Source organism: Emydura macquarii, unplaced genomic scaffold, assembly GCF_026122565.2.
Source record: "Emydura macquarii macquarii isolate MOO-44397 ecotype Brisbane River unplaced genomic scaffold, CSIRO-AGI_Emac_v2 contig_2897, whole genome shotgun sequence".
In the NCBI taxonomy this organism is placed as follows: Eukaryota; Metazoa; Chordata; order Testudines; family Chelidae; genus Emydura; species Emydura macquarii.
In genome coordinates this window covers 8,368,614-8,393,117 of record NW_027133034.1, presented here as the reverse complement: position 1 = coordinate 8,393,117, position 24,504 = coordinate 8,368,614, and the positions used below count along the sequence as shown (strand labels likewise).

General features: G+C 39.5%; 1 long non-coding RNA gene across 2 annotated transcripts in view; it reads left to right on the top strand.

Annotated features, from left to right (window-relative positions):
* The window catches only part of LOC137166757 (uncharacterized), a 141,261-nt gene that overhangs the window by 6,470 nt on the left and 110,287 nt on the right, over positions 1 to 24,504 (top strand). Inside the window, exons 2-4 of one of the 2 annotated variants that reach the window (XR_010923802.1) lie at positions 5,937 to 6,057; positions 7,511 to 7,591; positions 15,918 to 16,047. This is a non-coding gene — a long non-coding RNA (uncharacterized lncRNA). Of the gene's footprint in view, positions 1 to 5,936; positions 6,058 to 7,510; positions 7,592 to 15,917; positions 16,048 to 24,504 lie in introns of those variants that run through there. The other variant, XR_010923800.1, reaches the window with a different exon arrangement.

Below are 24,504 nucleotides of genomic sequence, written 5' to 3'. Positions count from 1 at the left end.
AGTCCTGTCATGTGCTGAGCACTATAATAAATGATGCATTGAAGAAGACACCCTAGATGCACTCCACAGGCAAATGAAGGCTTCAGAGGGGGGAAAAAAACACCTGTTGGCTGTTTTCATTTCTGAGGAGGGAATTTTGGTATTTAAGAAAAGCAGAGTCACTAAGCCTGTGACTAGAGTTTGGGAACATATTGTACAAACTTCTCTGGAGACTTCTGTCAATTTATCTTAATCCTCTGCAATAGTCCTTTTTTTAAAATCCCGATTCGACCCAAAATTTGACCATGAATCCAAGATGGGCCAAACTCCGTGGCTAACACATCAACCAGGAATTGGGCTATGATAAAATGTTAGGTCACACAAATAATTAATCCATCACAGAATGTAAACCCAGATTCTCTCAGAAAAGGGTAACTGGGCAACCCAATGTGCTTGTTTAAACAAATTTTGTCTCTGGCTAAAGTTAAATCTGTTCAAGGCCCTTTTATAGGACTTAAGTGGGATATCGGTGTTTTGCTGGCTCTGTTGCTGGCCCTTTCCCATTTTATGGGAGATCCTCTATGTGGTGTACAGGTAATTATTGATAAAGGAGCTATATAACTTTCACCAAAAAAGCATTCTGTGTAACAATCGGAAGAGAGTCTGTTAGAGCACCAGTTTTTGTCCAGAGATATCACTACACTAGAAACAAATTGTGACCAGAGAAACTTTCAATTGTTCAAACCGTTATAGTTGGCTAATGGTGAAAATACACTTTTCAGAAGTAAGTTGGGGGAAAATTCCATAGATATGCAAAGATTTAAGTTTTAATGCAACTTATGTGCTCCTCTCCTACTGCAAAGTGTTTCACAGATAAAACGTAAATTTCATACTCAAATGTAAAATTGGAGGGGGGGTCTCAAGTTACATTTTGTCAAACCTTTTCACCCTTATCTAGTAGATGTTACAGTACTTTGTCATATTTCTCCTTTCATCTTTTGTATACCAACGTGGCCTTGAAGGTGCACAATTGTCATTCATTGGCTATTAGCACAGGCCTAAATGGAATTGTGTTGGTAGGTAAATTATATGTCCTCCAACTCTATCAAAATAGATTGACTGGGATTTCTAAAAGATAATAAGGGCCTAAATCCCATGGAAATTCAATGAATTTGGGTGCCCAATTCCCTTGAAAATATCAGCCTAAGTATAATTGATTTTAAGTGGTGGAGAAGGAGGGAGCGTGGGTAAAACAACCCAAAAGCATGCATAGCACAATCCAGGTTTAAGAAGCCATCATTTGATGCAAATAATTTTGTCATCTACCACCTTGTCTCAATTGCTCTGTGGCAAGGTAGGTACCCATGTGTGACACTGAATCCCTGCAGACACACTTCCCTTTGCTGCCTCTACTGGTGTTCAGAAATAAAGCACTCACCTCTAGAATTTCTAAACAATATTTCCCTTGTCCTGGGATCCAATCTATTCAGTTTATACCACATTCCCCCCCCCAAAAGCTCCCCTTTAGGTTGGGGTTCTTAGCAACCCTTCTTCTTGGGATTAAGGGGATTTCCTGTCAAACTTCTCCCTCCTTGACACACAGGAAGCTCATTGTTTGGCATGTTGTGGCTGTGTTCATTACTTCAAGCCAGCGATGGCTTTTCTTCCTGGACTGGGAGAGCTCACCAAGCAGCAACCATCTACTGCTGATGTGTGGCTATTGTGAGGGAAGAGACAGTATGTATACAACTTTCTTTCGCAGACCTGGTTCTGGTTGGTTGGGAGAGAGGGAAACCTTGCCCTGCCCTTTCTACAAGACTCCTGGTCCCAGGCCTTTAAAGGAATAACAGCACAGGTTTTCCCCAAACATAGGCTATTCCTCCAGGACTGCTTCTCTCTTCCAATATCTGCTTCCATCATTTTCCTAGATTTTGGGTAGCAAATTTTAAAGGGATTACACTATGGGACAGGGGTGGTGTGATCCTGAGGCCTTAATTACCTGCAAGGGGACAGATCACCCTGTCACACTCTTTACTAAGTGTGGTTATAAAATAGGTAGTGGAAGCTGTGAGGGTATGAGTTGCCATTGACAAAGAGCTGTAGGAAATAGAATCAGCTGGAGATTAGGTTTGTATAATTAACCATTTTTATATTTACTAGTTTGAATATGCTGCATGCAACATTGTCTGTTGCTGGAGGGGTCTATAGGTGTAAACAGCCAACCCAGGGACAAAATGCTATCATGCCCAGACAAAGGGCCATTAACACTGTGGACTGACTGAGTGGCCAATGAAATAGTCTGACTATGGATGCCATTTTGAATGAAGAGAAGGAGGCTAATGGCACTCATTTGGGAGTTGGAAAGCAAGCTAAATCACCCCTTACCTGATCAGACAAATGAGTTACCTGGGAATAGGTTCAGGATCCAGTACCATGGAAACCATGGATAGGATGGCTTCATTTACTAGAAAAAGGGCTAATAACAGAAAGAAAGGAGGAAGCATGTGAATTGGAGGTAGGTCAGCCAGAGGGAAGATCAGTGACCTGGCTGAATTGAGGTAGGAGCTTTTATTTCTAGTTAATCCTCATCTACAGCACAAAGGAGTCTTTTAGCCTAGCGCCAGTGAGGTTATTAGTAATCGTGGACAGCAGAATGAAGCTCTAAGGATCACTTTGATTTCCATTTATTGTCTTTTTCTCCCTATGGTCTTTTTAAATTGAAGATAGTTTGGAGTTTCTGGTTGCTTCTGGGATAATTGCTGCAAAATGAAAGGGTTTGAATTCTGAGATGAAATGAAGAGGATCTGAGCCTAAGCCCATCTTGAGTTCTCATTCAAAGGTAGTCTGAGAGGTCCTGTCCCATTGAACTGTCTTAGCACTGAAGCATGGAAAAGGCCTAAAAACCCATGAAGAGAACCATGGTCTGGGACGCGAAGGTGCCAATGGTAGGGCAGTCTCAGCTGCACTGGCTTCTAGAACACTATAGATCTCTCCCAGTCTAGTTTCAGAACTGGATATGGAATACAGATAGCATAGGTCTTAGTGATGGATCAAATTTAAAAGCAGGTCTAATGGAGAGAGGTCAAAAGCCCATGCTAATATTGTAAGAGCTGCTGAAGTGATTAAGAACTTTTTTTTTGCTTTTTTCCTGTTGGGTAGCTCATGGAGGGTATGGGTGGCACATGAATCCCCCATTCAGGGAGGCTAGCCCCCAGCCTTGCCCCTTCCGCCCAAGGCCCTGCCCCTTCCACCCCTCATTCCTGCCTGAGCCCCCTACTATGACCAGAGAAGCCCCACCCCAGCCAGCTTGAGTCCTGACCTGCCAGCCAGGATGTAGGGCCCACAAAAGTGCCGGCTGACCCCAGTCCCGGGCTGGCTGGCCTGCCTCACCACCAGACCAAATGGGTGGGCCAACCCTAGCCCCAGACTCTGCCCACTTCAGGGAGGGGGGGGGGGGGGGGAAGTAGCAGCCTGGGCTGGGACCGGAGCTGGGGAGGGAAGTGAGGGCAGGACAAGCCTGACTGTTTGGGGAGGCTTAGCCTCTGCTGACTTAAGATGTCCGCTGCCTATGACGGAGGACAGTGATAGGTTTTTTCTTTGTCAGGGAGTCCCACAGGGCTTAGTTTTGTCCTTCTTTTTCAACATATATGTGATGGTAAGGTCTCTGGAGGAGAGATGTGGTGCTTTGGGCAACCAGACCTCAAATAGCTGGATGACACTCACACTCAATAGGGGTGTCTGTCTTACTAAGCATGAATAGTGCTTGCTCTCTGTGTCTGAGGGAAATAAGGATATAAATGAAAAATAGTTACCTCATGCTTAGTTCAGGAAAGATGGAGGTGATGTTGGTAGACGTGATAAAACACATTGAGACTCTAGCAGGGACTATGGACTCCCCATCTAAAGTAGCCAGTTGTCCAGATGAGGCATGATCTTGGGGATACTCTTAGACACTTCACTGCTCATGGATACCCAGATAGCAGCAGTGGTCAGAAATGCCTCTGGAAAAAATATTATACTCATTTTTTTGCAAGTCATCTTCTGAGTAGTAGAATGACCCCAGCTCTGTACCAAGGGAAACAAACCTCCCATATCTGACTTGTCTTGAGGGGAAAAACATAAGCGTTAGATCTTAACACAAATCCACTGGTGGAGAGGATAAGAGCATTTGCTGCTCTTTCTAATGGTATTGGAGTGTGGCCAACTCTTGTAATTTTATCACGAATCTTGCGATATTTGATGTTTTACTTAAAGACCCAGCTCCTTAGGGAAAGGATTTTAAAAAAGAAAGTAAGCTTTGAGCATTTGTGCTTGCAAGAAAAGGTTGAAAATGTGACTGAGTGCACTATAAAGACTCAAAAACCAGAAGGCAAATAAAAAGAACCCACATTAATCATCTTCTAAAAATCATGTGGTTTTTTTGTTTTTGTTTAAAGACAATCTCTTACTACCTGGTGGCCTGACTCATGGTTTTTGAACGTTTGGGGTTGATGTTGATATAGACACCTTTGTAAATGTATCTGAGCTCTATATACAACACATTGCTTCCACCTGGTCTTGTTTTGCTGTCATGGCTACGGAACAGTCCAATAGTGTTTGCCTGTACACAGGGACTGATCCTGCCAAGGAATGTTCATTGGGCACTGCTGACCCACTAATGCAGATGGCTTATTACCTTCCTGATATAAGGGAAGAAGGAGTAGATCTCTAGAGAGAGGATTTGACTGTGGGCTGGGATGAATAAAGGAAGGATCCCTAAGTGCAGCCATGCCTGATGAGAAGGCTTGATCTTAAATTAAGTCCAAAGTGAGGAGTTGCAAAGGGATCTCACAAAAGTGGGTGACCTGAGCAACAAAATGGCAGATGAAATTCAATGTAAATAAATGCAAAGTAATGCACATTGGAAAACATAATCCCAACTGTATGTATAAAATGATGGGGTCTAAATTAGCTGTTACCACTCAAGAAAGAGATCATGGCATCATTGTGGATAGTTCTTTGAAAACATCCACTCAATGTGCAGTGGCAGTCAAAAAAGATAAGAGAATGTTGGGAATCATTAGGCAAGGGATAGATAATAAGACAGAAAATATCATATTGCCTCGTTATAAATCCATGATGCACCCACAACTTGAATACTGCATGCCGATCTGGTTACCACATCTCAAAAAAGGGCAACAAAAATGATTAGGGGTCTGGAACAGCTTCCATATGAGGAGAGATTTAGACTGGGACTTTTCAGCTTGGAAAAGAGATGTCTAAGTGGGGATATAATAGAAGTCTATAAAATCATGGTGTGGAGAAAGTAAATGAAGTGTATTATGAGAAGGAGTAAATAACAAGAACTATGGGTCACTAAATAAAATTAATAGGCAGCAGGTTTAAAGCGAACAAAAGGAAGTATTTCTTCACACAATGCATACTCAACCTGTGGAACTCCTTGCCAGAGGATGTTGTGAAGGGCAAGATTATAAAGGGTTCAAAAAAGAACTCTATAAGTTCATGGAGGATAGGTCCATCAATGGCTAGTAGCCAGGAAAGATAGGGATTGTTTGCTGGAAGCTGGGAATGGCTGATGAGCTGGATCACTGGATGATTAGTTGTTCTGTTCATTCCCTCTGAAGCACCTGGTATTGGCTACTGTCAGAAGACAGGATACTGGGCTAGATGGACCATTGGTCTGACCCAGTATGGCTGTTATGTTTATCTTATTATAAATGTCTGATTAACAAAACAGCCTTTCTGGCCTGCAGAAAGGGGGATTAGCTTAGACTCTGTTTGTATGTAGATTCTCTTCCCTCCCTGCCCTGTGATGCTCTGTTTGAGAGCAGGTAGGAAAAGAGACCATAAAAGTCTCTAGAATCTCCAGAACATTGCAATAATAGGTAAATGCCTATTTATATAATTCTTTAGGGTTCCAAGCACTTCACAAACTTTGGGTTCTGCTGTGTTTTTAGCCTCATCCCATGATCCCCTGCATGGCCAGCCAGCTTTGCTGGTTAGTACAGAGAGGATGAAAGGCCACAGCTCCACTTCCTTCCCGTCCTTCAAGGTCCCCCTCCTGAAACGGGAATGCAGGTAGGTGCCAGCCAGAGAGAGTCCAGACAGCGTTGTTGGCCAACCGTTACACAGTCTTACACGTGAACACTATGCAACACATCAGGATATACTTGTACAGCTTTTTTCATGTTCAAAGTGCTTTGCAAACATTGAGTAAAATTTTCTAAGTCACTGAAGTGACTTAGGCACTTAAGAGCCTAAATTCTGTTGACTTTCAATGAGGCTTAGGAAGACTAAAGAGTGAAAATGAATATCCTATTGAATTATAAGTTATATCCTGGGCACCACTATTCTTCCAAAGGAGGGTAACTAGAAGGAAGATAGAAGAGACTTAAAATGAACAAATGGATGCAGCTAAGATCAGTTCAGTATGAAATCGGATCAAGTATTTGGGCATTGCTATTAGCTGGATTTTGAAACTTGAGGGTGGATATAGCTCACTGTAACTGAATTAAAGTGAGGATGATGGTAGGGTCTATTTGGAACATAAAGTTCTTGGGCTTTTTTTTTTTTTTATTTCCCATTGCTGTTTGTATCCGGTAAAGGATGAGTCCAAACAAATACATTATCTATACGGACTCATGGAGAAGTTAAATAACTAAATGAACCCTTTCAAAATAGTGGGTGTATTTTAGTTACTGTATTAAGGGGAAAAAAATCCAAATCCTAAAATGCCTGGTGTTCTGGCCCCATAGCAAAGTTTATTGATGCTAATTAAGTGGGATACTTGGGTCTGAATGTGAATTAGATTTATGCTTACGAGGTTGATTGGAGAGAGATTCTAGCGATGAGTCATAATCATTCTTGTATATACGCTCTGCCTGTTACTGATTGTTTTAAAGCATGCCATTGGCTACAGCTGCAGAGCCAAGCATTTGCCTATATTCCTAACCAGAGGAAGGATTCTGGGAAGTGATCATAGATGTGGATCATAGGGGAAGAGTGAAATAATGCATTTCAGTTCCCAAATAGGAAGACCTATTTCAGGAATGTTTTCAGGATTAAAAGTGGTCAGGGGATGTTGGGAAAATGAAAACAAAACCAAAAAAGGGAATAAATGAACACTTGTTTTTAACAGAACCCAATTAATCCATTTTAAACTCTGCATAATCGACCCTTAACACTGTCACATATGTCTACGAATTTCTACCAAACTTATCTCAGTGGCATCTGGGCACTTTTTTTGACGTTTCGCTTTTCCATCTCATTCCAACCAGGCCAATAGCACAAGCAATTCTGTTGAAAAATGTTATTTCAGATGATGTGTGAAACAGGTGACAAAAAGAAATGATTTCATTGCAAACATTTTTATTAAAATACATTTCATTGCTAAACTTCCAATGAAGTTAGAGATGGGCCTAAACCAACCCTCCAGGTCAGAAAACTCCAAATGTTTGGGTAGTTTGAGTTTTGACTCAGTCTTGTTGCTCAGGACCATCTCTCACTACCATGTTTGTCTGTCTGCATTTAGGGCGTGATCCAAAGTCTTCTGTTAACAATAGAAAATTTTCATTTTGACTTCAGTGGTCTGTGAAGCATTCGATTAGTGAAGGTAATATATTTGCATCACATAGCATTATACGAGGAGCTGGTGATGCCAGCTATGGTTAAGGTTGCCTGACACTTCCCATTTATAAGCATGTTTTCAGTTGCCTATAACTTTTCCAGACATCCCACTTCTGCAACAAATGAGGCAAGGTCTTACAGACAATAGCCTCATTTGCTACATGAGCGTGATTCATCCCAGATCAATATCCATCCTGTGCACTGAATGAGGCAGGAGTCCTGTGGGGAAAAAAATGTGATCATGTAATTAAAGTCTATCCTAATGCACACATGCCAGGGGATCAAATTAAGGTTTCACAAGCACCCTTAATTATAGCATTTCCTAACTTTTGAGTGCTTGACTTTGCATTAACTTTTCATGTTGGATGTAATAGCACCATACAGTTACTATATTTTATTAACAGTGAGGCTTCATTTCACTTAATGAGGATTTCTAGGTTGATCAAACAGATGCTATTTCAAATTTCACCAAGATAAGTAAAGGTAGAAAATGTAGATTGGAAATAACTTACTTAATGCATGCAGGAGGAAGCGAGACACCGCCACCATCTGTGGCACGCAGAGCAAAGTCCTCAAAATGTAAGGTATAGGTAAATGCAAGCTGATGGTACCTGCCACCTTGACTACATCAACGCAGCAGTGTTACTGCTGGGAAGTGACTGGGCAAGGTGTGTTGGGGAGGTGGAGAGGAGCAACAAAGATAGGCAAGCATCATCATCTCCTTGTCCCATTTTTACAATGAGCCAATGGCAGTCAATCTGCCCATGGTTTTAAAGATAAAACTCTTTGATTTATTGTCTTGTTTGGATTTCTTGGGTGCCTATTCAGAATGTCACACAGATTTTTATAAAACACAAACAAAAATCCATAAAACTCCTTAACACATTCCCAATAAAATCCCCCCCCCCTCCCTTCTGTCCACTCCCTATCTATGGAAACTTCCTTGCTCTCTACAAATGAGATTCTTTTTCACCCCCTTAGGAAACACCTGAGAAAACAGATTAGGATATGCTGCAAGGTTTTAAGGTTAGCAAATCCAGGCCTTTTTGGAAAAAGGTGAGGAGTAAATTCCAAAGCTGAGGGCTCTAGGGTTTTCACTTGAAAACACCACGTCCTCAACCCTCTCCTGGTTAAACCAGAGAGTAGAACCCTGCAAATCCACAGATATCTGCTTTATATTCGCAGATCTCGACATCCGCAGATGCAAATATCTACGGGCCATTTTTGTGGATTGTGGGCAGATGCAAATTTTATATCAAATTTGCAGCTATCCACTTTACGTCCATGAATCATTTTTGCAGCTCATGGCTTGGCTGTGGATACTACCAGTGAGTTCTCAGCTCATGCACCACAGATGATTGCAACTGTTGTCATTTTTGAATAAGAAGAGAGGTGGTCTCAAAGGAGGTTGGGACCTGAAATGCTTAGAGCTCCCTTTGCATTCTCCAGATGGAAAGCAGCTATGGCAGGATCTATGCTGCTACAGGTTTTATGTCACAGAATGTAATAATGATCAGTTGAATTGCATTCCCAAGAAAGAACTTTATTTTGCATCAGCAAACATGCTAATATTTTCATTGGCTGGCTGCATGGTTCCCAGTACCAGATGTATTTTGTACCTCTGCATGCTCATTACCCAACCGTTAGATGGGATGCAGTTTTCTAACCTGCACGTAGTTGCCAACTCCTAGGATTGGGCAGCGCCATTGATCCATGTCCTCCTGTCTATGAATATCATAGAGTTTACTCTTTTCTCCATACAAGTTGAGATACCATGAGTCACTGGAGGAATATGGATTCCCATGCATTTCCAACTGGCCCTTGAAATAACTGCTCTTTACTTCTTGTTCCTTACTGCATGCTTATATATATGGAGCAGGCATAATCCATCCCATAGTTTCTCACTAGAATACAATGATCAATCCCAGAATAAAATGTTGCTCCATTGGATGTTTTTCAGAACCATTCCTATAAATTGCCTTGTAGACCAGTGAACCTAATGGCACAAAGAAAAGTTTAGATATCTAGTAGGATGACCAGATGTCCTGATAGGGACAGTGCTGATATTCGGGGCTTTGTCTTTCAGAGGCGCTTATTACCACCTACCCCCTGCCTTGATTTTCCACACTTGCTATCTGGTCACCCTAATATCAAGTGGGGATATCTCTGCTATGGATTTCATGCTGCTGCTCTAATAGTCAGATTAGATCTCTAGCTATGAAATAGCGGTCATCTCCCCTTTCCATAGAAAATGAATTGTAATATTTGAGTAACTTGGTCAAACAGCCTGCACTGAGTGCTAGTGTGTTTGGTTTTTATGCTTGAAAAAGAGTGACTAACATAGTATAAAATCAGCAGTCTGGAATAGCTGCTTTTGGAATATGGAATCACCTGTGTGAGTGGTGTGCTATGACAGAGTTCTTGCGAAATCCAGGAGTGGTGTTGATTCACCAGGCACCTTCATGAGCCTGTTGGGACTAGAAGTTGTAGACACAAAGCCTGGCAATTGCTGATGAGTAAAATTCAATAAACTGGCCATTCCAGCATTTAGAATAGAATGCTAATCAGCTTGACTCAAGGATGCATCTGTGTTGATTATTTATTGCCAGTTCACACTCTAACATATGGACAGAACAGATGGTCATCTAGGGCAGCAAAATATTAGGGGCAGTAGGGTGTTTAATGGCTCCTGATCCTTTGAGTTACTGTGGGATTGGAGAAATTTGAGAGGCACACATCTTCTAGTACCCCTAGATCCATCACTGTCTGGTGTGTTCAGACTGAATGGGTTAATTTAACCATTCTTCCCTCCAAGATAGATACATTTAATATCATGGAGTTTACTGCTTGAAAGTCTTTCAGATGAGTCCTTTAAAAACTAAGGTCGTGTCTGCTCCATGAGTACATTAAAGATCTCATAGTATTTTTCATAAAGGAAGGAGTTTGTCCTGATTCTGCTTTGCACTAGGGTAAACACTGCAAGCTGCAGAGCAATGGAGGATCAGGCTCTTTCACTCAGACTCTCATCTGTCACTTCCTTGTCTTCCCCTTCACCTAGCCCAAACCACAAGCCTTACCCATCTTTGTCTCTATATTCCGCACATGCAGCAGATTGTTATGCATTCTATACGTCAATTACAACTTGTTGTAATGATTAAAAAAGTCAGAAGATAATATCCAAATTTTACATGAAGCTCAAATGTTTGTACTATACATTCATTATATCCGATGTTTAGGAAATCAGGTGTATGTAGCCAGTATGTCTGTGGTGGGGACCTTTTATGTTTGAAACTCTCTCAACAGCCAGCATGACATCCTAATTCTACCTGTACAACAGCCAGCATGACATCCTAATTCTACCTGTACAGCATAGTCATGAGAGCTGTGTGGGGGATGGAAATTCTGTTTTGTAAAGGATATTGAGATTTCAAAATCTGGCTTCATTTAGAGTCAACACACAACCTGAAAATTTCAGAACTCTCTGGTGGAAAATGAAAATCAGTAAATAGGAATAATTTTGGATTGTTCAAAATGTTTCATTTCAATTTTGACTTTTTGGGGGAATTACAATACAAAATAACTTTTAATTTAGAATTTCTTTATTTCAAAACAATATTGAAATGTGTCATTCTGAGTTGTTGAAATGGGACTTTTTGATGTTGTTGGAATAAGTTTGGGGTCTTCTAGTGAGAAATTTCTGACGATATCAACACAGCTTCATGAAGCATTTCAATTTGGATGGAACTTCATAGTCTGGCAGAATATGTTTCTGTCAAAGCTTTTCTGACCCGCTGTAGTAGTCACGCTGGGCAAACTGCACAAGACTTAAATTTCATTATATCATGACATATCAGTATAGATTTCCACTTCAATTTTCCACATGTTGGGCTTGATTCTGATCTCACTTTAATAAGCCAGATCCCCAGCCACTTTTTCCAACTACTAGCTGGAGTGCATGGCCCTATGGGACCACAGCAGTGGTGTAAATAAGGCCTTCTCTAAATATACATTGTGCCAATTTACTAAATCAGTTTAGAAACTTGACTTCGTTAAATCAGTCACACATACCTTTCCTTCTCTTGTTCTCTTTCACCCCGACTATCCCAGTGTGAGTACACTTCTATCATTTTAATAGTACCTTATGTCCAGTTAATTTAGGTTGGTAAGAAATAGACACAAAGGAAGAGGTTGCACTGATTTTAACCAAATTGGCTTCTAAACCAGATTAGTTGTGTCAGCACAACTTGAGACCTTGTCTACACACAAACTTGTACCATTGTAACTAAAGGTGTGTGTCTAAACCAGTTTAGTTAAACCTGGGCAAGCTTGCACGAAGGTACTCTTATTTCTCTTCAGGAGTTGCTTATTTCAGTTTTAGATCCACCTCACCTTCCCTTTCCTTCTCTTCCCAGATTCAGACCAATGGAGTTAAATCACTGTAAAATTAGCATGAGGCCAGAAATAAGACCACTTCCTTTTCTATTCATTTTAATGTTTATAAGAATGATAGTATGAATACTTAAATCTAGGGGGAATAGAAACCCCCTGTGAATGGGTGGTGGGGTCAGCAGAGGGACAGGAAGGGGTGAGGAGAGGTACTGAGGTGTGGCAGAGGGAGGCAGGGTCAGCCAGCTCCAGGTCCTGGGGGGTTCCTACCTACTCCTGGGCCTGTTCCAGCCCATCTTGGTGCCTGCTCTTGCCTACACCCCCCCGCTCCTGAAGCATGCAAGTGTTTACATGACGCAGAGCCCCCACAATATTTCCAGTGCAGGTTCACTAACTCCTCTCCCCTTGCCCCTGCTGGTTCAGCCACCCCTACTTAAATCTCTTCTGTATAATTGCCAGTTCCACTGACTATTGTCATAGGTCACTAACCTGGAAGAAAGTCCAGCAGAGATAGTAGAAAGAGAAGGATTTGCAAAAGAGGAAATTAGTGGTCATGATGCTAGAGAAAGTAGCTCCTGCTCGCTCTACAATGTTTGGAACATCAGGGTAACCTTAATGGTACTCTGTACTGTTGATAAAAACAGCAAGTGAGATATCACGTGTCATGGCTATGGAGGCTACTCCTTATGATCCAGCCATAGAACAAGCAACATCTAATAATTTTAGACTCTGTCATAAGTATAGCTGTGCTTTTTTAACCGGGTCTGACACACTTACCTGAAATAGTTAAACTGAACAGAGTTGAGTTGTATCCAAAGAGCTTCACAATACAACCACAGTGTGAACTGTATGAGCATGCATTCTTACCAGGATGTCGGTGTTTGTCTTGATGCCTTCTGAGAAGCCATTTCATGCTCCCTCCCTCCCCCAAACCCACCATGTGAAGGTAACCATCTTCCCTGTCTCCCCAACTAGCCCTTAATACCACCCCCCACATATTTTGGGTAATGCTGATGTAGATAATACCCTATCATGTTTCCATCACAGTCTGAAAACAATTTGTGTGTGGATACAAACTGACTTTCCACCCAAAGTGTAGAATTCCATCCAGACTAGCTTTCTCTACAAATCCCTTAACAGGGTTTTTTTAAAAAACCCCTTCCATTTACTAGTTTGCATAGTACCCAGTTACAAAGACAGTCCAGAGGACCCATCTTTCTTGCAGCTATGGGCACTTTAGTTAAGCTTAGAGTAGCACAATTAACACAAGCAATATTTTTCTCCCTCTATATGATCTACTCTATTTCTTTAGTCTGTGCTGGAGCAGAATCTTGCTATTCCTGACTTTTAATTAAGTTTCCCAAATTGTGTGAACTTCATAACTTTTTCTGAACAAACAAGCTGGCTCACCAAACACAATTTTTTTTTCAAACTCCCACTAACTGAAGCAAAAATGTCAGGTTTTTTAACCATGATAATTAACTTACATTTATATAACACTTTCCCACAAACAGTACAAAGAAAAAAAATCCTTGAGTAATGCTGACAGATCACCCAGATTTGCTATACAATCCTGCCTGGCTTTAAAAGAGCAGAAGAATATTAATTCTTTTATTCCCATTTACTAAATCAAGCCAATGCAAGTTAAACATCTCAAGGGTGCACATCACTATACCAACCCGGTGTGAATGCTGGGTGAGTAGAATATAAAGCTGTATGTGCAGTACAGTGCTTTCTGATATGTTCTTTATTGGTTCATTTCTTCCTTCCTATCCCCCAAGGGTTGTTATAGGCACCTTGCTTTATTTTCCAGACAGCAGCCAAAAAAGCCACATGATGATGTGATGAACCATCTCATAAGACAACATTTCAGGTTGGCCACACACCAATCATTTTGGACAATGAGTGTCCTATCCAAACGAAGCTGGAAAACTCCAGGCAAGCCAGATGGGTAATTGTCTGGAGTATTCAGGGAAATGGTAGATATTATGGTTCACTGACTAGCCAAGGTGGCTTGGCACATTTATCATTTTAAGCCATCTAGCATCATAGTAACCAAAACCCAGTGGCCTGATCCTGTCAGTTTCATTTTGTTCAATACAGTCAGATTTTTGGCCTAAGCACTACTCGTATCTCTATCATGAATAAGGTTTCTGTGCTGAAAAAGTAATGGGGGGTGAAGCAGAACTTGACAATAAAGGAAACGTTTTAAGCCTTAACTACTAAAATCCTGCTGAATCTCATCCAGGAATACACAGCACTTATACAGAGCAGCTTGATAGCTGAGAATGGAAGGTCTTATTTTATTCTTATGTATTTAACTATCTGTGTAGTTGCTAAATATTTGTTTTGTAGATGAAATTTTAACTTTGCTTACAGTTTCAAAAATTAAAGAGGATGAAGCAACTTGCATCACAAAATATGCAACTTGTGCTACAACAGCTATATTTGGAAATCTCTCTTCTTAGCATCAAAGAATTTTTGCATTTTTACAAGCATTTAAAATCATATTTAGTTTGTATAAATACTTTTTGCTAACATTAAAAGAAGCTATTGATTCACTTTATACAATAAAGTAGCTAAAACGGAATTAAAATATACAGTACATGACTGGATTTAATTATATGCCAGCTATATGTTGCCATAAGGCAGTACTGACCTTTTATCAACAACTTAAGAAAAAACAAATACATTATTTTGTGATTGGAATAATGTACTAATTAATCAAAAATGTTGTCCCATGATTTATTTACAATGATTTTTTTAAAATTAGGTTGATGGTCTTTTTTAATAAATGCTGTCTGTCACTATATGTGGTCAATACCAGTTTCTGTATAATGGTGAAGAGTGAATCCTGTTGAATGCCATCTTTTACTTTGCTGGAAAGATGTTTAGCATAACAGCCTCATAAAAATCCAATCTCTTTGCTATAAGGAACAGCTCTTCAATATTGTAACAGCTACAGGGGGAAAATAAAAGATGCTACAATTATATTTTCTTACCGGGGGTGACCTCTAGTGTGAAACAAAGGCATTTTAGCATTCTTTGGGGTTTGAAATGACAGCTTTTTGCCAATTACACCAGATTTCTCATATTATGTGAGTGTCTAGAGGACCAGAGGTAATTTGTCTTTTTTAATAACATTTTTTGTGTAGTAATTCTGTTCTCTTAATCCAGAAACTTCTTGCCATGTTTCTTTATATTTTTCCTGTTCTTTCTGTGCTTTAAATAACTTCACTTTTAAAAGGCAAATTGCCTGATTCAGGTTCTGTTCTGTGATTTATGATTTCATTACAGGAATTAAAACATCGAAGTGCCATTAGCTCTTGCATGGTTATTTTCTATTTTTCCTCTATGTCCCCCTATGCATTTGGTGTGTATATGTATGTACAAATAAATCCATAAGTAAGTTTTTAAAATGATCCACAATTAAAGTTGTAATTAATTAAAATTACAGGGGCTCAAAAATCAGGAAATATTAATGTCAAGGATGTATGTACACCTTTAACTCCATCCCCTTGTATATATTCATGTGTGTACACACACGTATATGTAATAACATCATTAATTACATGCCATACTTATTGATCAAAAGTTCAATATACTAATCTATACAGTTTTTCCCTTCAACTTTAGATATAGATGTGTACAATCTAGGTGCTGTGCACTTCAGGTATTAATACGTTTGAAAAATATATGGTAAATTAGTTCTTGATATAGTTATAACAGCACATGTACAAGCTACATAAATTCACAGCTAAACTGGCTTCCTAATTAACAGTCTCATCCCTTGAATTGCACATGAGGAAGGCATAGAGTTTATGTCCAGTAAAATATGCAATGGTTTAGTGTTGTTCATAAATCCATTTGGAATCTGTGAGAAGTATAAAATCATTATCAAATATTAATTTTCTTCTTATTTGCAGAGAAACATATATGGAATTATCATCCTTCCAAATGGTGTTATCAATTTCAATAGGAGATGAATAATTATTGAGAATATCTCCATTCATTAACAAGAGGACTTTAGTGTGAAGACCATCAAATAAAAGCCATAGTAAAAATAATTTACTGCATGTTTTTATTCTCTAATTAGGGGCTTAACCAATGTGGGCTTGTCAGGAAAGCAGTATCATTAAAAGAAAGGAAGAATTAAAAATACAACATTTAATCTAGGCAGGGAAAATAGAAGAAAAATCTGAATAGAGCATTTTAAGCTTCTGAAATTCATCTGAAATTAAATGAGAAACCATTCATAGTATTCATTTTGTTGAGTCCCTAAATTGTGTTACTTTTGCAGCCCCAATGCTTCAGTCTGTAATGTGACCAGATAGCAAGTGCGAAAAATTGGGACGGGTAGGAGAGGTAATAGGTGCCTATATAAGAAAAATCCCCAAATATCGAAACTGTCCCTATAAAATCAGGACATCTGGTCACCCTATCAGGCTGTGACAATGTCAGATGTTTCACACTAGGCAACTCTAGGGCCTGTCAGCATTTGTCTGGGAGACTTCCAAAGACCAGGGTTGGCAGGAAGTGGTCATAATGATTCAGTAAGTGGCACCCCTTCACTTGAATCAATATTGAGCCCACTTCTAAGTCTGATAGGAGGCATTGTACTGTTGAAGATGCCATCTTTCAGGGGGTCTGTAAAACTGAAGAGTTGAACCAAGATTTCCCCTCTTTCACCCCCAATCACAAGAGGATTCTGTTTTTCAAGAGGAGGGGTAATGGCCAGGGTTGCTTTGGCCAAATTCCAACAGTACTAATTACATTCTGCTAATTTAAATTATTCCAGTAGTTTCCAATGGCATTCTCAATTGTTTTGCAGTGGCTTTTTGTTCCATCTCAAAAGTGGCTGCTCTTCAGATTATTCAAGTTACTACTTTGTTAACATTTTGAAAATGATTTGGGATCTTTTGATATGACAAAAAGATGGAAGCATTACAACATCCCCTTAAAACAGCTCAATATTCAGAAGCAGGTCTTTTTAGAAGCAGATGTAGATTGCTGCTTTCAATTAGAGTGTAGTATACATGACACATGCTGAAGTATATTTGCTGTAATGACTTTTCCACTTTTCATTATAAATCATAACATTTTTAAGTGTCAAATATTTGCAGATCTTATGCTCCTTCATTAATGCACCTAAATTGTTTCACATCTGACTTACTGGTTTTAATGTCTGTTATTGTTTTATTAATACATGTTCATCTCCACAGATTATATTGGAAAGAGATCCATGTTGTTCCTGATGAATAACCTTGTGCCCCAGTTTGTTTCAATTTCTGGAGCTTCAGTTTCAACATCTGGATCTCAGTCTACAGTTGAGCAAAGGGACATGAGACACCTCATTCCAGAGTGACCAACAGAATGTTCAATTAACAGAGAAATGAGATCATGATTAATCCAAAGGAGATAATGGATATTGGAGCTAGAAGGGGTCATATATAGTGGGGGTGTACTTTCATTACAAGTGATGCAAATTCAGATTTTGTAAATTTGATTAATCTGCAGAGTCAGAACTCAGAACCAAATTACCTAGCTGTATTCTAAACTTTGGATGAAGTTGTGTGTGGCTTATTTTGAACTTGAAGACTTATTCAGGGCTGTTTTGTAGTAAAGTGATTTTTCTTTTTAGTTGTTGGTAGGAATTAAATCAGTTGTGTAAAACAAAACTAACTTTTTGCTAAACTATTTAATGGAAATGGCTTACTGAAGGATCGATCAGATTTTGAGTCAATATGAAACTTCAGAAAATGTTGCTGAGACCGCCAGTCATTAGATAGACTCCAAAGCCAACCTTGTTGAGAGAAAGCGCAGGTCCAGTTTTGCCATTCCACAAGTCAGTTTGCAGGAGATTTTAAAAAAAATGTATACAGTATCATCACATAGTCAAAAAATATGTGACTAGGTGCATGGAGTTTTCTGAAAAGGCCAAATTAACACTTGCCATGTGACTGTCAATATCTGAAAGCTCGCTATATGCTGAGGTGGAGAGATCACTTTACTTAGAGAGGTGTTTTCACATCTACTCTAGAGGATCACAGGTAGAATACGTAGGGAGTGGATTTTTCCCCCCTCACACAGACTGCTCCAATACAACTATTGTGAGAGATGTACCCCCTTACACTTACCGGAGGGTAATTATGCCATGAATTGTGTGCATATATAACCCTTATTGGAAACTTCTTTTCTCCCCTACCTTCCCATTTTTCTTTCTTTCCTGTTTTTCCGCACTGTTTTCCTGGGTGTAGCTCAAGGTAACAAGTTTTGGGATGTGCTTTAATTTATTTATTTTATGAACAGTTTTTGTAAATGGAGCTTCCTTGTACCTCATGTTGGTTCTTATAAGATACATTTTCTAAGAGCTGGATGGCTAGAGTTGATTGCCATAGAGCTGGTTAAAGTATGCTGTCTAATGAGATGTCTTTGCGTTAGTACTCAGTTTAAATTGTAAGGAATCTTTTTCTGTATTTTCCAAATCATAATACCCTGTGCAAAATACCTCCAGAAACTGCTTATTTATGGTGAAGTTAAGGGGATCCAGTTAATCTCTGGTGTAACCTCATTCACTTAAACCCAAGGATGAATTGGGCCCAAGTTTCTTTAAATTATATTCATTCTGCAGTACTCGAAACACCCTTATGCTGTTGTCCTTTAGCCTTGCACATTGACATACCCCATTCTGGTTCAGCCATAGCTGTCACTCTCCTCTTTGCTCTGTTTTTTGTACTGGGCAATGGGGATATTATGGTCAGGGAAGGCTGAAAAGTAAGACATTTGGCTCAAGAAGAGCAGTTCAGCCAGTAATCTCTTCTTACACACACACTTCGGGGAGGGAGGGCTTCTCACAACCAAAATTCAATAAATAAGAGGGATTTAAAAAAAAATTAGTCTTTCCTCACAATGAGGCTGGTTTCCAGTTCAGTCCAAACCCACAGAAAAAGGAGGGAGAAATGTCACTGTTCTCCCTTTTTGTAGTTTTTGGGTTTCCTGCATACAGGCCAGAGCTTGCTTCCTGTGGCAAAACTCGCACTGATTTCAGTGGGTGAAGTAAAGGAGTAATGGAACAATTAGTCCCAGCTGAGCCTAGCTCAGCCCACTCTCTGCTTGGCTTCCTTGACTTTCCCTGAAGTGAAAACAAACTCTTGTTGCAAGTTCCCTGCTAGAGAGTGAGTAATAATACACTGCCTGCCAGATACAAGGCAGGATCTATATACCCTGTTACAAAAGAACTTTTTTTTTTTTTTTTTTTTTTTTTCTTTTAAAAGAAAGAGACCCTACAGGTTAATGTTTCCAAATGGTATGTACATGAGAGGATTGCTCATTAGTCTCATGAATTGTTGCACAAGTACTATGAAAGCGTAGTTCTTCATGGATATCTCAGAAGGGTTTATCTATCACACTGTCCATTCAAAACATCTGAAGTCATAAGAGCCAGAGACGTGCATATAGTTTAAATGATCAGCCCCACCAAGATCAGACAGCCAATGTATGACCTTTCACAGGGAAATACCCACTAAGGTCTTATGTCACTTCTGAGGTAGTGGTTACTTTCAAAAACACTGTTTTAAGTTTAACCTATGAATGACTTTGGCTACCAATTAGAAAGGCAGTGCTGTATATCCTTTTTTTTTTTAACCAACCTGCAGCTAGCCAATATTCAGTGAAATTCCCAACTGTGTGTAGTGTGTAATACTTTTCACTAATCTAAAGCCCCATTTTTATGTGGGTTTTGGATGTCTCTAAACACTTTGAGATGATACAGTAGTTAAAATATCCAAACTACTTACAAGCCTCCCGAGAGCCATTTGGTCAGAAGATACTCTCATTATGAATCTATTCTCAACCTTTTCTAATACAAAAAACTAATGGGACATTTTATTTGTCATGTTATGTTTAAATTATTTTTTAGTTAACTATATCACTGTGCAAGAGTAAGATCTCACTTTTATCTCCTCGGCAAGTCTACGACCCTACAAAATATTTTGTACCTTAAAAATGATGCTACTATTTCAAAGGGGCATTTTTCTACTCTCCCTCCACATGTGGATAAAATGTAAAATATACTGGTGGGTGTGTACATACATTTTCAAATGAATTGATTTGGAAGTTAATAAGACATAAAGCAGAAGTACATGATTCCCGATTTAGCCTTCACTATACTTACTGGTTTGAGATTTATCACCAATTTTTCAATTTTGGGGACAAAGTTTAATTTGAGGAGTTTAATTTACTTTAATTTGAAGAGTTGTATGTTGGAGTTCATGGCACACAGGGTCCAGATTCTATGTTTATGTCCAGATCAAGGGTAACCATTTCAAAAGGGCTCAAGTGACTTGGGAGCCTACATCCTATTATCAAAAATGACTTGGGACTTAGGCTTCTCTGTACCTAAGCACCTATTAACTTTCAGTGAGAAGTAGGCTTCTAAATCACTTTTGAAAATGTGGCTTAGACTCCTAAATAGGTTGTTAATTCTAAAAGTAGTTTAGTCTCCAACAGAATATTTTATTTTGTTCATATTAAACTATATGTAGTAGAGTAAACCAATAAAGGCAATTGTTCTTGGTGGTTTTTCTGGGGGGGCGGGAAGGGGGGTGAATTTTTTTTTGTCCCTACCAGTGTAGCTGAATGATTTTACCTTGAAATGTATCATAATTGGTAAAATGTTGAGAGGAGAAATCCATTGGTTTCACCTACAGGTGTGTGTGGTGTGTGTGTGTGTGTGTGTGTGTGTGTGTGATCTCCACCTCCTCTGTAGATAAAAAGCAGACTCCAGTCCTGCACACATCATGAACAATACAATTCATTAGTTTAAATTTTCTGAAAACTACCTGCTGTTTAAAGCGAGCACTTTGGCTTGTAATGAGCTCTGTTGCATTTAAGATCCTTTCTAGAGACATTTTATTGACCAGACAGCCCAATTAGGTTTGTAAAATAATGTCAGGATGATCTGTCTTTATAGGTGCTCTGTGTTAATAGCTCTCAGGACTCCATTAAAGTTGTGTGGATCCAATAGCTGCCAGTGTAAAGTGAGGCAGGAAATTAGTATATCACACACTCATAGTAAACATCACTTTCAGACGTGGCATTTTTCACAACACTTCAATGTTTAATGTCTGTCATTTAAGCTCTTCTCTAGAATCATTTTCCTTGGTCTTATCCACTGTTCTGTAGCTATTTGGAAAGGGTGCTGCTGTTCTGCCGTGGATATCTACCTGATTCACTGGCAACAAATGGTTGGAATGAAAACATATTTAAACTATTACTTCAATGAAAATGAGAGCATGAACAGCTTCCAAATTTAAATTGTACAGATATGTATAGTAGTGGCTATGAAAGTGGACTGATTTGAGTAATGGATAGGGTGTTAAAAGAATTACTATGATAATGAATGCAATACATTAAAGTATAGTCATTATCATTGTTCAACAGTCTGATTTCTGTTCTTCATTTCGGTTGACCCACCTTCCACAGGATATCACCTAAGACTTTGATCTTTTTTTTTTTTTTTTGATCTCCTATTATATCCTTACTTCCCAAATCTCTGTGCAAGTACCACTGCAATTACCTTGCCATCTTGAGATATAATTACAACATTTTATATTTCAGTGCTCATTTTGGTCATAGTCAGTAAGTTGGCTTGCATAACCTTGGTCTCACCCCGTTTTGTGCTGCTTTTAACCAGTCTTAATATGTACACTCTTATTGCCTGCTATGGTATCTTTCCAATAACTCACTTAACCCTTTCTGTCCCTTTGTAGATATAGTGCATTAATTAAACATTATACACTACTCTTACCATCTGCCCATGTGTAATAATTCTTTACACGTTGGTCCAAATTCTTCAATTACATCTGCACAACCTTATTGACTTCAAAATACAGTATTCATAACAGCTCTCCTTCTGTTGAGAATAAAGTTACTATATCAAAGTTTTATAGGCTCAACCCCAAAGAAATGTTTTTAAAAATTCCCTTAGGGTGGTGGTGTATGAGTGTAGCAGGAGGGCGATGGGGATGACATATTCAACCAAGGAGTCATGGCCGTCCAGAAGGGAAAAGCAGGATGCTAAAGGAAGAAGACATGGGGACAGCAAGAAGTTGTCCAGTGCAGCATATCTTTACCATTTCCAGAAAAAGCAGAGTTTTAATCTCCCCAGCATCATGAAAAGTGGAGCATGGCCTAGGTTAAGAGGGTACCACCCCATCAGCCTTCTGTCAGCACTCTTCTTCATGGAAGACCCAATAAACCTTCTGTTTAGTCAGGCTCACTCTTCTTGAACTTCTGAAGGGCTCTACCTTCTGTTTGCTCTTTAGACATTCAGGGCCTAAGTCTGAGCCCACTTACATTGATTTTACACTAGTCCATTGACTTCAGTGGACTGACTCCTGATTCTCACTAGTTTGAGATCACAATCAAGCACACACTCTCTTGGAATCTTCCTAACAATGCCCAGCGTTAGCAATAAAGATCTGGTCCTAAGACAACAAGGTACTTAAGAACATGTTTAACTTTAACTTTAAACCTATTCTGGTCCTATTTACTCAATTGAATTAGGGTCATGATGAGCAGCATCAGTTCAGCTTCTCATGAAATATGGCGGTGGTCGGGATTCAGGAGACATGTATGAAAGCAAATTGGAATGAATTAAGAGCTATGCAAGAATATGGCTATACTTGTCTTTGACACATGCCTTTTTCTCCTCCAAAGCAGGCTGTAGTTTCCTGATGAGTTATTCTCCCCTAGCTGTGCCTCAGCATTCCCCATATATACATTTTGCTACATGTTTATTTCATATTCACATAAATTTTGATTTAACAACACTTATTTAAGCTTGAATTAGGGCACTAGCAGTAAAGAGAATAAGGGGGTGGGATTTCAGTACTGCCAGTTTTTATTCATTTTCATTAACCTTTTTGGTGTAAAGTGAATTATTATTGAAGTTGGGGGATTATAGGCATAGTGTGAATGGAGCTTTTTGGCTTTCCTACAGAGTTCGGTCAATGCACAAATGTATTGGGTTTTTTTTTAATTAAAAACCATAAAGGACCATTATGATCATTCAGTCTGTCTAAATAAAACAAGCCATAGAATCTCAATACACGACAGTTTTCCCTGGTAGTACCCTGTTATTCTAGTTCTGCATGTACTAAGGGAGTTCAAGAGAACTGGAAGATTTAAAGATGCAAATCAAACTATGCCGATGCAAAGGAAAGATAGGAAGAATAAAAGGCCAATATGGCTCCATCAGAAGCTCTTTTAATGACCTGAAAACCAAAAAGGAACTCTAGAAAAAGTGGAAACAAGGACAAATTACTAAGGAGGAGTACAAAAGAATAGCACAAGAATGCAGGGACAAAATCAGAAAGGCAAAGGCACAAAATGAATAACTCCTAGCAAGAGACATAAGACAATAAGAAGAGGTTCTATAAGCACATTAGGAGAAAAAGAAAGATGAAGAAAAGTGTAGGTCCTCTATTTAGTGGGGATGGTATGCTAATAATGGGTGTCATCAAGAAGGCTGATGTGTTTAATGCCTATTTTGTTTCATTGTGACAAGATACTTAGCTATTAATTATTAATTTATTTCTCTTGTGTTCCAGTATTGCTTATAGAGAAAATCTTTCTAACTATATAGAATAAGCTTCCAAGGGAGGTGGTGGAATCCCCGTTATTTGACGTTTTTAAGAACAGGTTAGACAAACACCTGTTGGGGTAATCTAGGTATACTTGGTCCTTCCTCAGCGTAGAGGGCCTCTCGAAGTCTTTTCCAGCCCTATGTTTCCATGACTCTGTCACTTGTGTGATGACTTTCTGGTGAAGGCAAATGAACATCAGGGATTAGTAGGAAACCACAAAATCCACTTGTTGCCTCAGCAAAATTTTTGAACTCGGATCTCGGAAGGTGATGTTGTGTTCATTCACTGCACCAACTATGCACTGACGAGACTCAATTATACCTGGTGTTTTCCACACAGCTTGACAGCGTCAGCATGTGACACAAAGTTATGGTGAGATGCAACCTAGCAAATGCTACTTCTACTTTGACTGATTGCTCATATCCATTCCGATATAGGTGAGTGCACGCCACCGTGCACTGGTTCCCGGAACTTTTTTCCCCTTAGCAGACCCTGTAGGGTCGGCTTAGGTGCCCCCTGGAGTACTGCACTCATGCCGCTGTATATGGGGCACCGCCGACCCTCCGGGCCCTCAGTTCCTTCTTTCCGCCCATGACAGTTACTAGAACGTCTTGCCTCTTGCCTTCTAGCAAGCAGAATTCCCCTTTGAACTGTTATTACTAGTTTAATACTTAGAGTTGTTAATTGTTAAGTGTAGTTAATTTAGAATTAGAATAGATAAGCGCCCTTAGGGGCTTAGAGTTGGGCCATGCATGCCTGGCTCTTCAGGTTTTAAAGCTTGTGCCGCTTGTGGCAAACCCTTGCCTGTGAACAACCCCCATGACCGCTGCCTTAAATGCCTGGGTGAGCAGCATCATTAGGACAA